The sequence below is a fragment of the Marmota monax genome, unplaced genomic scaffold (assembly GCF_021218885.2).
Source record: "Marmota monax isolate L192 unplaced genomic scaffold, Marmota_monax_Labrador192_F-V1.1 WCK01_AAM20220418_F8-fsc00262, whole genome shotgun sequence".
NCBI lineage: Eukaryota > Metazoa > Chordata > Mammalia > Rodentia > Sciuridae > Marmota > Marmota monax.
The window spans coordinates 1,876,397-1,888,804 of record NW_026694427.1 but is presented as its reverse complement, the minus strand read 5'-3'; the positions used below and the strand labels follow the sequence as shown (position 1 = coordinate 1,888,804).

The 12,408-nt window shown below is 31.7% G+C and overlaps 1 long non-coding RNA gene across 3 annotated transcripts in view; it reads left to right on the top strand.

The window, feature by feature from the left end:
* Window positions 1–9,184: 9,184 nt before the first annotated feature.
* The window catches only part of LOC124109651 (uncharacterized), a 63,493-nt gene continuing 60,269 nt past the window's right edge, over window positions 9,185–12,408 (top strand). For all 3 annotated transcript variants that reach the window (XR_006857051.2, XR_006857053.2, XR_006857050.2), the window contains exon 1: window positions 9,185–9,278. This is a non-coding gene — a long non-coding RNA (uncharacterized LOC124109651). The remainder of the gene's footprint in view (window positions 9,279–12,408) is intronic.

Below are 12,408 nucleotides of genomic sequence, written 5' to 3'. Positions count from 1 at the left end.
CTGGACCACTATCAAACTTATACAGGTCAATTAAGTTTTACAAAGGGAACATACTATATAACTATTATTTTTATTAAGAAATAGAATATTAACGGTGCTACAGAGAATAGTTTCATGTCTTCTTGCTTTCACCATACCCTCTGGTCTCCCTGGAGGTTTTGTTTTAGCTAGTTATTTTAAAGTATTCTTCTTCGTTACAACAAAACAAAAAACAGAAGTGGGACCATTTATTTATTTATTTATACATACATACATACAAAAATGGGTAGAATATGTAACTCATTATATAGGAAACCAAATCGGACACCAATCATGCTTGATATTTTGTTGGTGGAGCAAATTGGAGGGTGATCCAGGAGTCAGAATAAAGAGGTATAGCTCAAAATGTCAGGGTTGCAGCATTAAGAGTTCAGTTATGACAGGTACCTGGGTATAAAGATTGGTGGGATAGATTGAAGAAAAAAAAAAGTAGGTATGTGTTACTAGAGAAACTCTGAGGGAGCTCAGATAGAACAGGTCAGGAAGTATAGCAACAGCAAATTTATGTTTGATGAGCAGTATCTGAGAGAAAGAAATTTCAAGGCTTGAGAGAAAAGAAAGAGTGTTACATCTCTGATAGAGCTCTATGAGCAGGGAGCCAGGTGTGTGGCATACTTGTTTTATTAAACCATTATACAACTACATCTTGGTTTTTAGGAATTTTTGTATAAGAAGCCACTGGCATAAAATTATTCTGTCACAATATTACCTGTTTTCCCCCTCTTGGGATACACTTTTTTCTCACCTAATTCATCCTCAGCAGTTTCTTCTTCCTCCTAAGATCCATTCACCTAGTCTTTCACAACCATTTTTTCCTGCTCTGTACACTTTGCCTTTTCTTCCACTGTCTCCTCCTTCAGATCCTTGATTTTCAACTATGCCACATTCTCTATGCTATTCTCTGACATTGTTATGTGGATGGGCATAGGTGTATGGGAGACTTGGTAAGTAGGGCCCTGATTTAAGGGACATGGACAGTGGAAGATGGTGAAAGATGCAGTCTATTTTGGTGGTGAAAGCAGTGGTGCAGCTCTCTGTTGGAACATTCTAAGAATATTTGGTGTGAAAAAGTAGAATTGATGACTTATAAATTATGCCTATGTAGATAGTACCACATTTATGTAGATAGTACTAAATAAATTTTCAACCTGGCTCTAAAATTTGGCATGGCAAACAGAAGATGACAATTCTAATCAATTAACATGTTTATAATTTTAGTCTTATTTGATCTTTTGCCTTTTTGTTCATATTTTCCTTCTTGGTGAGTAACAAATAGTGAATTGGCTTTATTATTAACTTGTTTTATTAGTAGTTATTTACACTCCTTTTTGTATATTCATGTAACAGTTGAATATTTCCTTCTTTGTTAAGTGCATTTAGAAATATTTTTGACACTGCTTTAATTTTTTTGGTATGTCTTTTTTCCCTCACAAATATAACCATGTCATTCATTCTGTCATATCAACTTTTTGCTACATACGTACTCTGCAAGTATTTACTCCCACTTTATGTTTTAGTTTTGATGACTGGGTATTCTTTGACCTAAAAAAAAATTTAAAATGATCTTCAGATATATAAATCCATAGAAATATAAAGGAAATGTCTTAAAATTTGAGTAACAGAGATAACTAATGTATGTAGTTTTGCCCTTCCCAGTTTTCAAATAAGTACCATGCACATTTATTGCAAGAGGCTGATCAAGAACAGACAGAAAGTGTGAATAGATTATTCCTTGGAATAATCCAAAAATCCATGGGATTGGGAGCGTTTCTAGCCTTCAAAGAAAAAAGAAAAATAAGACCTGCACTGTGCACATAGTTCTGTCCTCTGCTCTTCATTTTGAGACAGTGTATAATGCCACTCTTTTTTATCTATCTCTCTCACTTTTGTGGAATGTGAACCTATCTAGCTTTATTCTGCTGGCTCAGTATCCCCTCTCTTTCTTCATCCGCTGTGCATGAAATTTTCTTTTGTGTAATTCTGTCAAATACACTGTGCAAGAATAAGAATAAGCTCAGTGAAGGATCTGCCATCTATCTTGCTGTGGTTTTCAGATTCTAAACAATTTGAATGTCATAACCTTTTGTGACAGCACTACGTTCTATATATAAAAAGATAGTTTGTTTCTCTTTATGCTTTTGAAGGCTGCATCACCACAAGGAGAAGGGAAACATTTGCAACCACAGAAAAATATACCAGTAGCCACTAAAAGCTAGAATGATTGTATTCTAGAGCATCTGGAAGGAGTGTGGCTTTGCTAACACTTTGATTTTAATCCTGTGTTATGATAATGAAAACATCCATAATTATAAAAAATGAGTTTCAATTATTTTAAGCTGCTATATTTGTGATTATTGCCTTTAGTAGAAATATGAATCTCTAGGGATTTTTTGCAAGTTAAATTGATATGTGACCAAAGTGAATCCTGCTAATGTGGTAGGTATCAAATATAAATAGTGGTTTTCTAAGTTATGTTTATATTTTCAAATTATAATTATATAATTATAATTATATATGATTATAACCTGCCTACTGTATAGTCACAAACAGCAACAGCTTGGTCAGGCAAATTCTTAAGTATTTTATTTTATTTTATTAACTACTGCTTATTGAGAATGTGACCTATGTGGTTTGACTTCAGGAAGTATTCTCTCTATTCTTTAATTGACTTCTCATTACTTATTCTTTATAAAATATTTTGTTCTAAAATATATTTGAATATATTTATTACTCGCAGTTTTCAAAACTATAGGGCTGATTCTGAAAAATTTCCTGATCAGACATGTTTTTATTTTTGAAGATTGTCAGATTTCTTTATTGCTTCTAAATTCTACTTAATTGAGAACAAGGAATTTGCTGGTTCACGTTTCTTTCACTTCTTGTGCTGAGTGGATGTATTTGTGTCTGTTTGGTGGTCTTTTTTTTTTTTGTTTCTAAATTGTAGTTTTGTGAGATTCCCACCAATGTGTTTAATATGGTCAAAGTAACATATTTACAATGTAGCTTCCTTTTGTCTCTTGCTTTTTAATTTTGTTCTTTCCCCAAATGAGAAATAACAGAGCTTGAAAAGTAGATATTTTTAAGGTCACCAAAAATGAAATGTGTAAAAAAAGGAAAAATTTGATGAAATGGAAAAGCCAACATGGGCTTCTGATGAATGTGTTTAATGTTATGAATTTCTGCTTGAATATTCTCTAAAGTGTATTTTCATTTTTAGATAATAAATTTAAGTCTTGAGTCAAGACTTAAATTCAGTATGTCCACATAGAACTGTTTTTCATTTTGAATGGGTCTTGGAATTCTCACTGGGGTATTAAGGGATCTCTATACTCCTTATTTTGTAGTGTTCAATGACATTAAAATCATTCTTTAATTCACTTTCTGAAACTCTAAAAAACTGAGAGTAAAATATCCTGTATAATGTACAACAATCAGTAAAACAAGTAATATATCCTGTTCTTTAAATGGTTTCTAAGCTTATAAATAATGACATTGAAAATTTTAACTTATGATTATGTGGCACATAGGAATGAGAATTTACCAAAAACAACATATTTACTAATATTGTAGGAAAAATGTCACTAATAACATTATAATTTCTCAGTACTACCTATTAAATTTATTACATGCTATATCATTATCAAGTTTTACCACACTGCCTAAGTTTTATAGTATACCATTGTTTGAATCTAGGGACACTTAAGCACTTAGCCACATCCCGATTTCCTCAGCCATTTTAATTTTTTTTTTTTTTTATTAGAGACAAGATTTTGCTGATTGGCTTAGAGCCTTGCTAAGTAGCAGAGGAAGTAGTTGTACTTGTTGATCCACCTGCTTTATCGTCCAAAGTTACTGGAAATATAGGGGTATACAACTATGGCTGGCATATATTAGCAATCTTATGATTATTACTTTTTCCTCTTTGTTTTATGATAATCTATGATTATTTTACAAAAATTATACAGTTATTTGGGAATCTACAATGTGTAGATAAATATTTATAGTAGTTGCGAAAAGGATACAAGAAAATAAATAGTCTGTTATGGTTTTTATTTTATATTTAGTAAACTCATATAATATTGACCCTAATTGAATAGATATGACAAGATAAAAATTATAATCTTCAAAGCAACCAATAAAAGTGTAATACTGTGTCATTGAAATACTGGGAAAGAATAAGATGAGTGGAATAGTTATTTGTTTAAGAATATTGATGGTCCCAGTAGTCTTAATGGTCCAAAAAAGGAAATAACTCTAATGTTCCTGAATATTGAAATGAACAATTTGTAGTACATCCTTAAAATACAAAGCAGTCATCAATAAAAAGAAACACATTACTGACACACATATGCTTATTGACTCTCACAGATACTGTACAGTATTTAAAATTATATTGCATAAAGTCAGGCAAAATAAAAATATGGCTAAATATCCATCCCTCTGGGAACAAAATTTTCATGTAAAAGAAAATAGTTTTCTTGGAATGATATAAATATTCAGTGCTTAAAAGCAGTGAAAGTTTTTATCATTCTGTTTGTCAAAACTGTAAATTAATATCTGTGACATTCAACACATGTACATATGACCTCACCAGAAAAGAAATATACAGGAGGGGGGGTGGTTGGCCTACATTGCAGTATGGTTAGAAGTGTAGAAAAAATTAAAATGGCATGTAATAAGCAGATATTGAATCTGGGTAACTGGTTTAATGTTTACTTTATTTATATACATTTTATATTTATATATTGAAGCTTTTCCATGCTAGCTGTTAAGAACCTCTATGCTTTTGGGGATCATAGATAGAGAAAATGATTTAGTCTGTCCTGAGCAAGGCTGATTCAAACTATGTTCACTTTTGGATAATTTCTGAACCTTTACATATGTGCTTTGTGTGTTTTTATATGTGCATTGTACTTCAATGTAAATTTTTAAAATTATGTTTGTGAAATATGTATATCAGAATACTAGCAACAATTAGTGATTTGGTTGAAATCTCAAATTAGTTCACTTTGGATTTTAATATTCTTAGGCATTCATCTATGTTCTAACACTTGAACATAAGTTTTTTTTTTTTTTTCATTTCAGCCACAACTTGGTAAACATTAATTTTTATTCATTTATTTCTTTTTCTCAGTGCTGGGGATGGAAACAAGCATCAATTTACCATGAAAATTTATATATATATATATATATATATATATATATATATATATATATATATATAAAATTCAAGCTTCTAGCACCAACCATGTTTGATTTGTAGCTCTATTTTCGTCCGTATCTATAGTACTATACTAAGTGAACCCTGAAATTTTAAATTGCTCCTGTGTGCAAACTGTTTAACCTGCGAGTCCCAATCTTTGGCTACAAAGTGGGTTTAGTGTAGGGTGAACCTACACCATATATATATATAATTTTACTATATTACCAGGCCTGTCATTGAACTTGCAATCAAGCTGTGTCAGACTCCTTCATTGCCAGGATTAATGGCATGCACCACAACACATTGCTTAACTTTCTCCAATTATATTCTTTTTACAAGTCTGTTGTTCATGAACAAGGAACTTAGAGCTCTGCCCAGTGCCTGGTGTATTCTCAAATTTTTTAACTGAGTTGAATGGCCGTAAATGACTATCAAAGATTATTTTATCCAAAGCATATCAATGATACAATGCACGTGCTCTGGCTTGGATAAATATCCTGTAATGGTCCATGTATTAAATGCTTGGTCCTCAAGGTGTTGTATTTAGTGAAAGCTTTACAAGGTAAGCTTGTAATAGTGAGAATTGTTTATTTCATTGTACAATATGTACTTGAAATGAATTTTTGACACCTGGAGCTTATTTTACTTTTCTGTTGCCATGTGCTCCTGCCATAATGTGCTCATACACCTCAAGCATAAAGCTGTAATACTAATCACTTGTCAACAAGAATCTCCAGAACTTTAATTCAAAATAAGATTTTTCTTTTTGTTAGGTAGTTATCACAGGTACTTTTCATAGTTGTTAAAAAAAAATCCTAAATGACAAATTTGGTTAGCCTGAGGGGCCAAAGTCAGAGCACATATCTTATGTGTCTTTGCAACTCATTTATCATAAGATGTTTATGTAAAGCAGTGGTTTTTGGTTTTGCAACACATGATAATTTATTTTCAAATATTTTTTTAATATTTATTTTTTAGTTTTAGGTGAACACAATACCTTTATTTTACATTTATATGGTGCTGAGGAATGAACACAGTGCCTCGTGTATGCTAGGGAAGCATGTTACCACTGAGCCACAACCCTAGCTACTTTCAAATCTTTAAAAAAACATTGATGCCTGGGTTTCTTTCCAGGGATATAGATTTCATCATTTTAATGCAATTTTAAATTTGGAAATTGAAGAGCCCTTCAGGTGACTGTCCATTTTAGCCAAAACTTGGAACTATTGGTTCACAGGTGAAAATGCATTAACTCTGTGTGGTTTCTGTTTGTGCTATGTGGATCTGTCCACTTCAGCCTTTCTGTTTGGGAGTTTATGGAAAACAGATTTGCCATGTTGAGAAGAAAATAAAAGGATTATTTTCTTATTTACTCAGGTGTTTAGACAAACTGCTGATGGAGAAAATGTCTTCTCATTATACCTATCTTATTCTCATTTCATATTAAGAAACTGTTTCATAAAAAGGTCTAAGTTTAGTCTAGATTAAAAATCATAAGTAGACTACAAATACCAAAAATAAATTAATGAATAAATGAAAGAATATGCAGATATACTGTGTGTTATGCATATTTTTACTATTACGCCATGATGAGAAATTTTTAAAAAATCATTTAGCCTTCATTTTTTAAATATATCCTGAGTCTATTTACTCATAATTCCCTATTTAAACAAACAAGCAATAAAACAAAACAAAAACAAAAACAAAACACTTGAGTGTTTTCTTAAAAATATTTTAATAGTAAAAAGTAGTGAAGGGATATATAGCTAAAAACAATTGTGTTTCTTTTGCAGAGATGTCATTCTTCAGTTTCTTAAATTCCTAGAAAAATTGCATGATTGTTGTGGCCTATCAAATTTTTCGATAATTTGAGGCAGGCAGTAGAGATTCTGAGTTTAAACCTGATTTGCCTCTGTGGTTTGGTAAAATTTTATGAATTGTAGTACTCAGACAAATGTCATCTGAAAGAAAAAAAAAGGTATAAATTGTGAAATTATTTTTAATCATTTATCTATCTATCTATTTATTTATTTTTCTGTATCCAGGCCATTGGCAATGTTCTTTTATAGCTGTTCTTAATGACAGGCAGAATGTGTTTGGCATGATATAAATAAAAGTGGTTTATATACTACAGCCAGTAGAAACTAGTTATTATGAAAATGTATGGGTTTTATGCCTTGGCCTGAAATGTTTTGAATCCTTTCTGTTTTTGTCTTTGTACACCCTACCATATCAAGTTGAAGAAGCTCAAATTAGGCTTTTGAAGGATAAGAGATGGCGTGGATGAGAATTAAAAGACCATATTGGACAGCCATCTCTCTTCCAGAAACAATGTTACCATGTCAAATAGCAGAGCATATGCTTGAAGGATCTCTGCTGAAATTAGAATAATGCAGCTAAACCCAGTCTAAATAGGGCTTACTCTTAAACTGATCATTTTAAGAATTAATGATTCAGTTTGGGGGCAGTTTGTAATACTTGATAGCTAATCAACAAATACATCCAATGCATACAGGATGCCAAAATTTAATACATGGTGATTTCAAGTTAACTGAATAGAAGAAGGTATGCAAGTAAAAGTGATTTTATTTTGTTGATTTAATGTTGAAAATACTATTAAATTATTTTGAGCTATGCAGAAATGCATGTAGACATATAAATGTTATTAGTCATTAACTCACAGCATACTCTACTACAAAGAATGAACCAGACAACCATAGCCAGATCACTAGGGTGAAGGCCCCGAGGCAAACAAGATAGATAGATAGATAGATAGATAAATAGATAGATAGAAAGAAAGAAATATTTTCCTTCACAAAAAAATTATGGTGTCAAGGTATAGACAGATTTGATTATATGAGGACCATTTCCTCTGGGTTTGCATTATCCTTTGTTCATTGTTTAATATCTGAAAGATCAACTGATCTTGCCAGGTAGCAGTTGGGAAGTATGGTCTGCCTTTGGGCACTCTAGTATCATAGCACTCTCTTGTGTATAATAAAAATCACTTCTTTCTCATTTGTTTCAAAGGAGGAATATTGGTAAGAAAGACATGTTTTCTCAACCTCTGGTTGAAAAGGAGGGTTTCAGTCATTCAATATCATGCAGTCCAGGGAATCAGAATCCTCAGATATATAGTTGCAATGTGGCAACAATTTGCCACATGTGAGTGATGAATTTTTGGAATGTGGCCAATATGTATTGAGAAGTATTCGGAGATTTGAAAGTTTAATAAAAAATAAATGTAGCTAACTAACAATATTTGATGTTCCTATATTAGAATAATAACATTTTGGATACATTTGATTAAAAATATAATATTCTTACAAAATACAATCATAATTTTATTATATAGTAACATTTTAATAACATTTAAATTATTATCAGTTAAAAATTATTTGTGATAACAAATTATAACCATTATAGTAATTTATTTATAAATTATTATGATTTATTTCATTCATTTTATTTATGACTTCTAAAAGTTTAGTTACATATTTTTCATTTTATGTCTATTGAACTTTGGTGCTGTAGAAGATTTTTTACTTTTTCCAAAATCTACCTGCACTTTAAAAAATTCCTAAAAATGAACTATGTGTGTTGTTGCATACCTGTAATTCTGGTGACACAGGAGACTAAAGCAAGTAGATCACCAGCTTTGGGCCTACCTCAGTGAGTTAGTAAGAACCTGAGAAGATATAAATTTCGAAAACAACTGGGGATATATCTCAGTGATGCATTACTGGAATGTATCTCTAGAACCAATCAAATAAAAAAAAACAAACATCATGAAACCAAAGTATGGAGACTATGGAACCAAAAAAGTTTAGTAATTCTCACTATGTCATTTGCAATTGTTAATCTGTCATTGATATTATTGTCAATGATAATTGGCATAATATTATATTCAACATTAAATACTTATTTCCTCTTTTATATCTAGGTCTTCTTGCACATAGAAAGCTGTGTCTGAAAAGGAATATAATGAAGATCCTGTCAAATCTTGGGTCCTGCAGGTTGAGCTCAAATTATGTTGGTGGGTTTTTTCCCCCTATTCAGGTTAAAAAAATTATATATATATATATATATATATATATATATATATATATATATATATATATATAATATATATTTATAATATATATTATATATATATATAATATATATTTATAATATATATTATATATATATATATATATATATATATATATATATGTGTGTGTGTGTGTGTGTGTGTGTGTGTGTGTGTGTGTGTGTATTTGCAATCAGAAGTGATTAGGATAAACAAAGAACAGAGGATAGGTTCCAAAATCTGGGAGACATTTATCTTTCTCTCTGGAAAATCTTTGGGTTTATTTTCAGGTTTTGTGATGTCAGATGGCTCTGTCACAGGCCCTTTCACTCTGACATTTAGGAGCTAGAGAATTTGTAGAAATGATAAGTCTGTAGAACTGGGCACTGTGAAACAGAAGACAGGGGCTTGATGATAGTAGTCAGAACTGAGAGTGGAGACCTGGGCTCTGCTGATGTCAGCTTTCTAATCTCTTACTGTAGTCCAAATTTGAGAGAGCTCAATATTCTGCAACCTCTAGTCCACATAATGGGATTGATAGTCTGGATACTACTTTTTTGTCCTGTGCCAGATTGGTGACCCCAGCCTGGCCTAAAACTAACTCTGTACCTTTTTTTCCAAACCCTTTTAGAGTGAATGTTAAAGATAGTGTCATGACATGAGAATTCTGATTGATGTAAATAATTCATGTTTGGAAGTAGCTGTGGCCCATGGAGTTTTTAGTTTCTCTATCCTTCTCAGGCATTTTCCATATTTTTAGTGCATTTTTCCAAATGTATGGTAAGCATGATTTTCCTAAATGCCATATTTTCTCAGCTAATTCATTATATGAAAGATGTTTCCCTGTGGTACATTTCAAATAACAGCATTTTAATTTATTTATTTTTTTTTAATCTGAGTTTTGATGGAATTTAAAAATTTGTATTTGGGCCTGTGTGTGCATGTGTGTGTGTGTGTGTGTGTGTGTATTCTTTCCCATGAGAGGAAATGAGAATTATAATGTGAAGCTCTGTAAAAAGTACTTGTACCTAATGCTACTTGTAAAGATGTATGTCCATAATCTCAGCATTTTAGTAGGCTGGTGCAGTAGGATCACAAGTTTGAGAATAAAAAAATAAAATGGGGGGATATTACTCAGGGGTTGAGCACTCCTGAGTTCAATCCTTGGTAATAATAATAAAAAATGTCTTTGAATCTCTTCTTTATTTGTCTGTTTTAAGCATAGACAGCAAGTTTAGGGACCATTAAGAAACTTTAGACTGTGATCTCTCTTAAGTATCTGCCATGTCTTTGACTGGTCATTACTGACCCAACATGCTCACAGCTGCCATGGTTTCTGAATTACCTAGAAAATACCATCCTATGTATAATCATCAATTCCTAAAGAACAGCTTGAGTTTGGGGAATGGAGCACCTAGTTGGACTAGCTGGCTATTCTAGAACTACAGAAATATCCTGTATATGTTTCATCTAAATAGATCATATATTGGAACATTAATATCATTTTTCTCAAATATTAGGTTCAGATGCCCAGAAACACATTGCTTGTCAGCCACATTGATTCTGCAACTGAAGAGAAAGGCAAAGATGATCTATATCTTCTTTCCTCTTACCCATCTAGGAAAGATAGATGATCAAGTGTCACAATTTAAAAGGAGAGTAATCTATATCAAATAATCAGGGAAAAAAATCCTAGTGTGTTTAGAAGTATCCAAGGGAAAACTCGCTACATACAGATTGGAAGACATTGCGGTGGTCACTGAATATTTAAGCAAAAAAGATGGTGGAAGAAGAATGCCTCATTTTAGTCTAATATTCTCATTATCTATGAAATGTAATTTATACTAATATTTGAAAGATAAAGAATGTTTCCAAAGAGAAAAGATACAAGCAGATTTAAGAATAAAATTACATTCAAACTAAGATCAATTATTCATTCTGTAAAAGAACATCATTAATTGTTAAGTTCTTAATTCTATTGGTGGCTATAATTTTCATCATTGTGGAGCTATTTCTAGACTGTCAGATTAGAAAAATTCAGATATGGGTAATAAGTGGCTTTTTTCCCTAAATATATATTGCAGTACTGGGAAATAATCAAATATAAGATATGGATGCATCTCAAATGTTAGACTGTCAAGGGCTTGTTTTTAGAAAGAAAAACAAATAAAGAAGGTGAAAGGGGAATGGATCAAAGAAATGTAGAACATTCATATCTTTCTGGGCATATTAGGACATGTCTGTAATCACAACTACATGGAGGTTGAGGCAGAAAGTTCAGTAGCTCTAGCTTACTGGAGCAACATAGCGAGAACCTGTATCAAAAGAAAAAAATAAATTACAAGTATTAGGGATGCATCTCAGTTGTAGAATGCCCCAGTATCACAAAAATAAATCAAAATTTCAAATGAAAGAATCTTTTACCATGAAGGCAACCAATACTTAGGAGTTTTAACCAAAAAAAGTGTGTGTTAGTTTTGTCTCAAATAAGATGGCTCAATGGTTCATAGGGGCAAGACTTAAGCTCCATTTTGTCACAAATATTTTGTTCTGAACACTGAATGTAAAAGCATTCAACTGAATATTTTTGATGGAATAAATGGGAATATGCAGAGTGAGTATCTGAATCACCATATTTAACATAGAGAAGATTTTCTAACTCATAATGAGAAAGGGGGCTTTTTACAACTATAGTGGGACACAAAAATTAGAGATAAAATCTTCAGCCAGCTATTTTCTAAAATGGCCTATGTAGTGCCTCACCTTCTGATGTTTTTATGTTCTATGCAAGTTTTCTATTGTCACCTTCCTGATTTATGTATTTCATAAAAATCTGGTATACATAAATAAAATGTGCTTTTTTTTGTTTCAGAAGTAGTTCTATCAGATGATGTAACTTCAGTGTGTAGTTATAGAGACCCCCCCAATTTATAGGAAACTGATCATAAATATAGATGTTATTCTGGGGCTTGCAACTGGCACTTTATGAAAGTGAATTTTATAGGAGTGAACCCCAAAGTTGTGTTATCTGTATTAAAGGGCATCAGAATTGAATTATAGGTCAACTATTTTTGGAACATTGATTGTTTTGCAA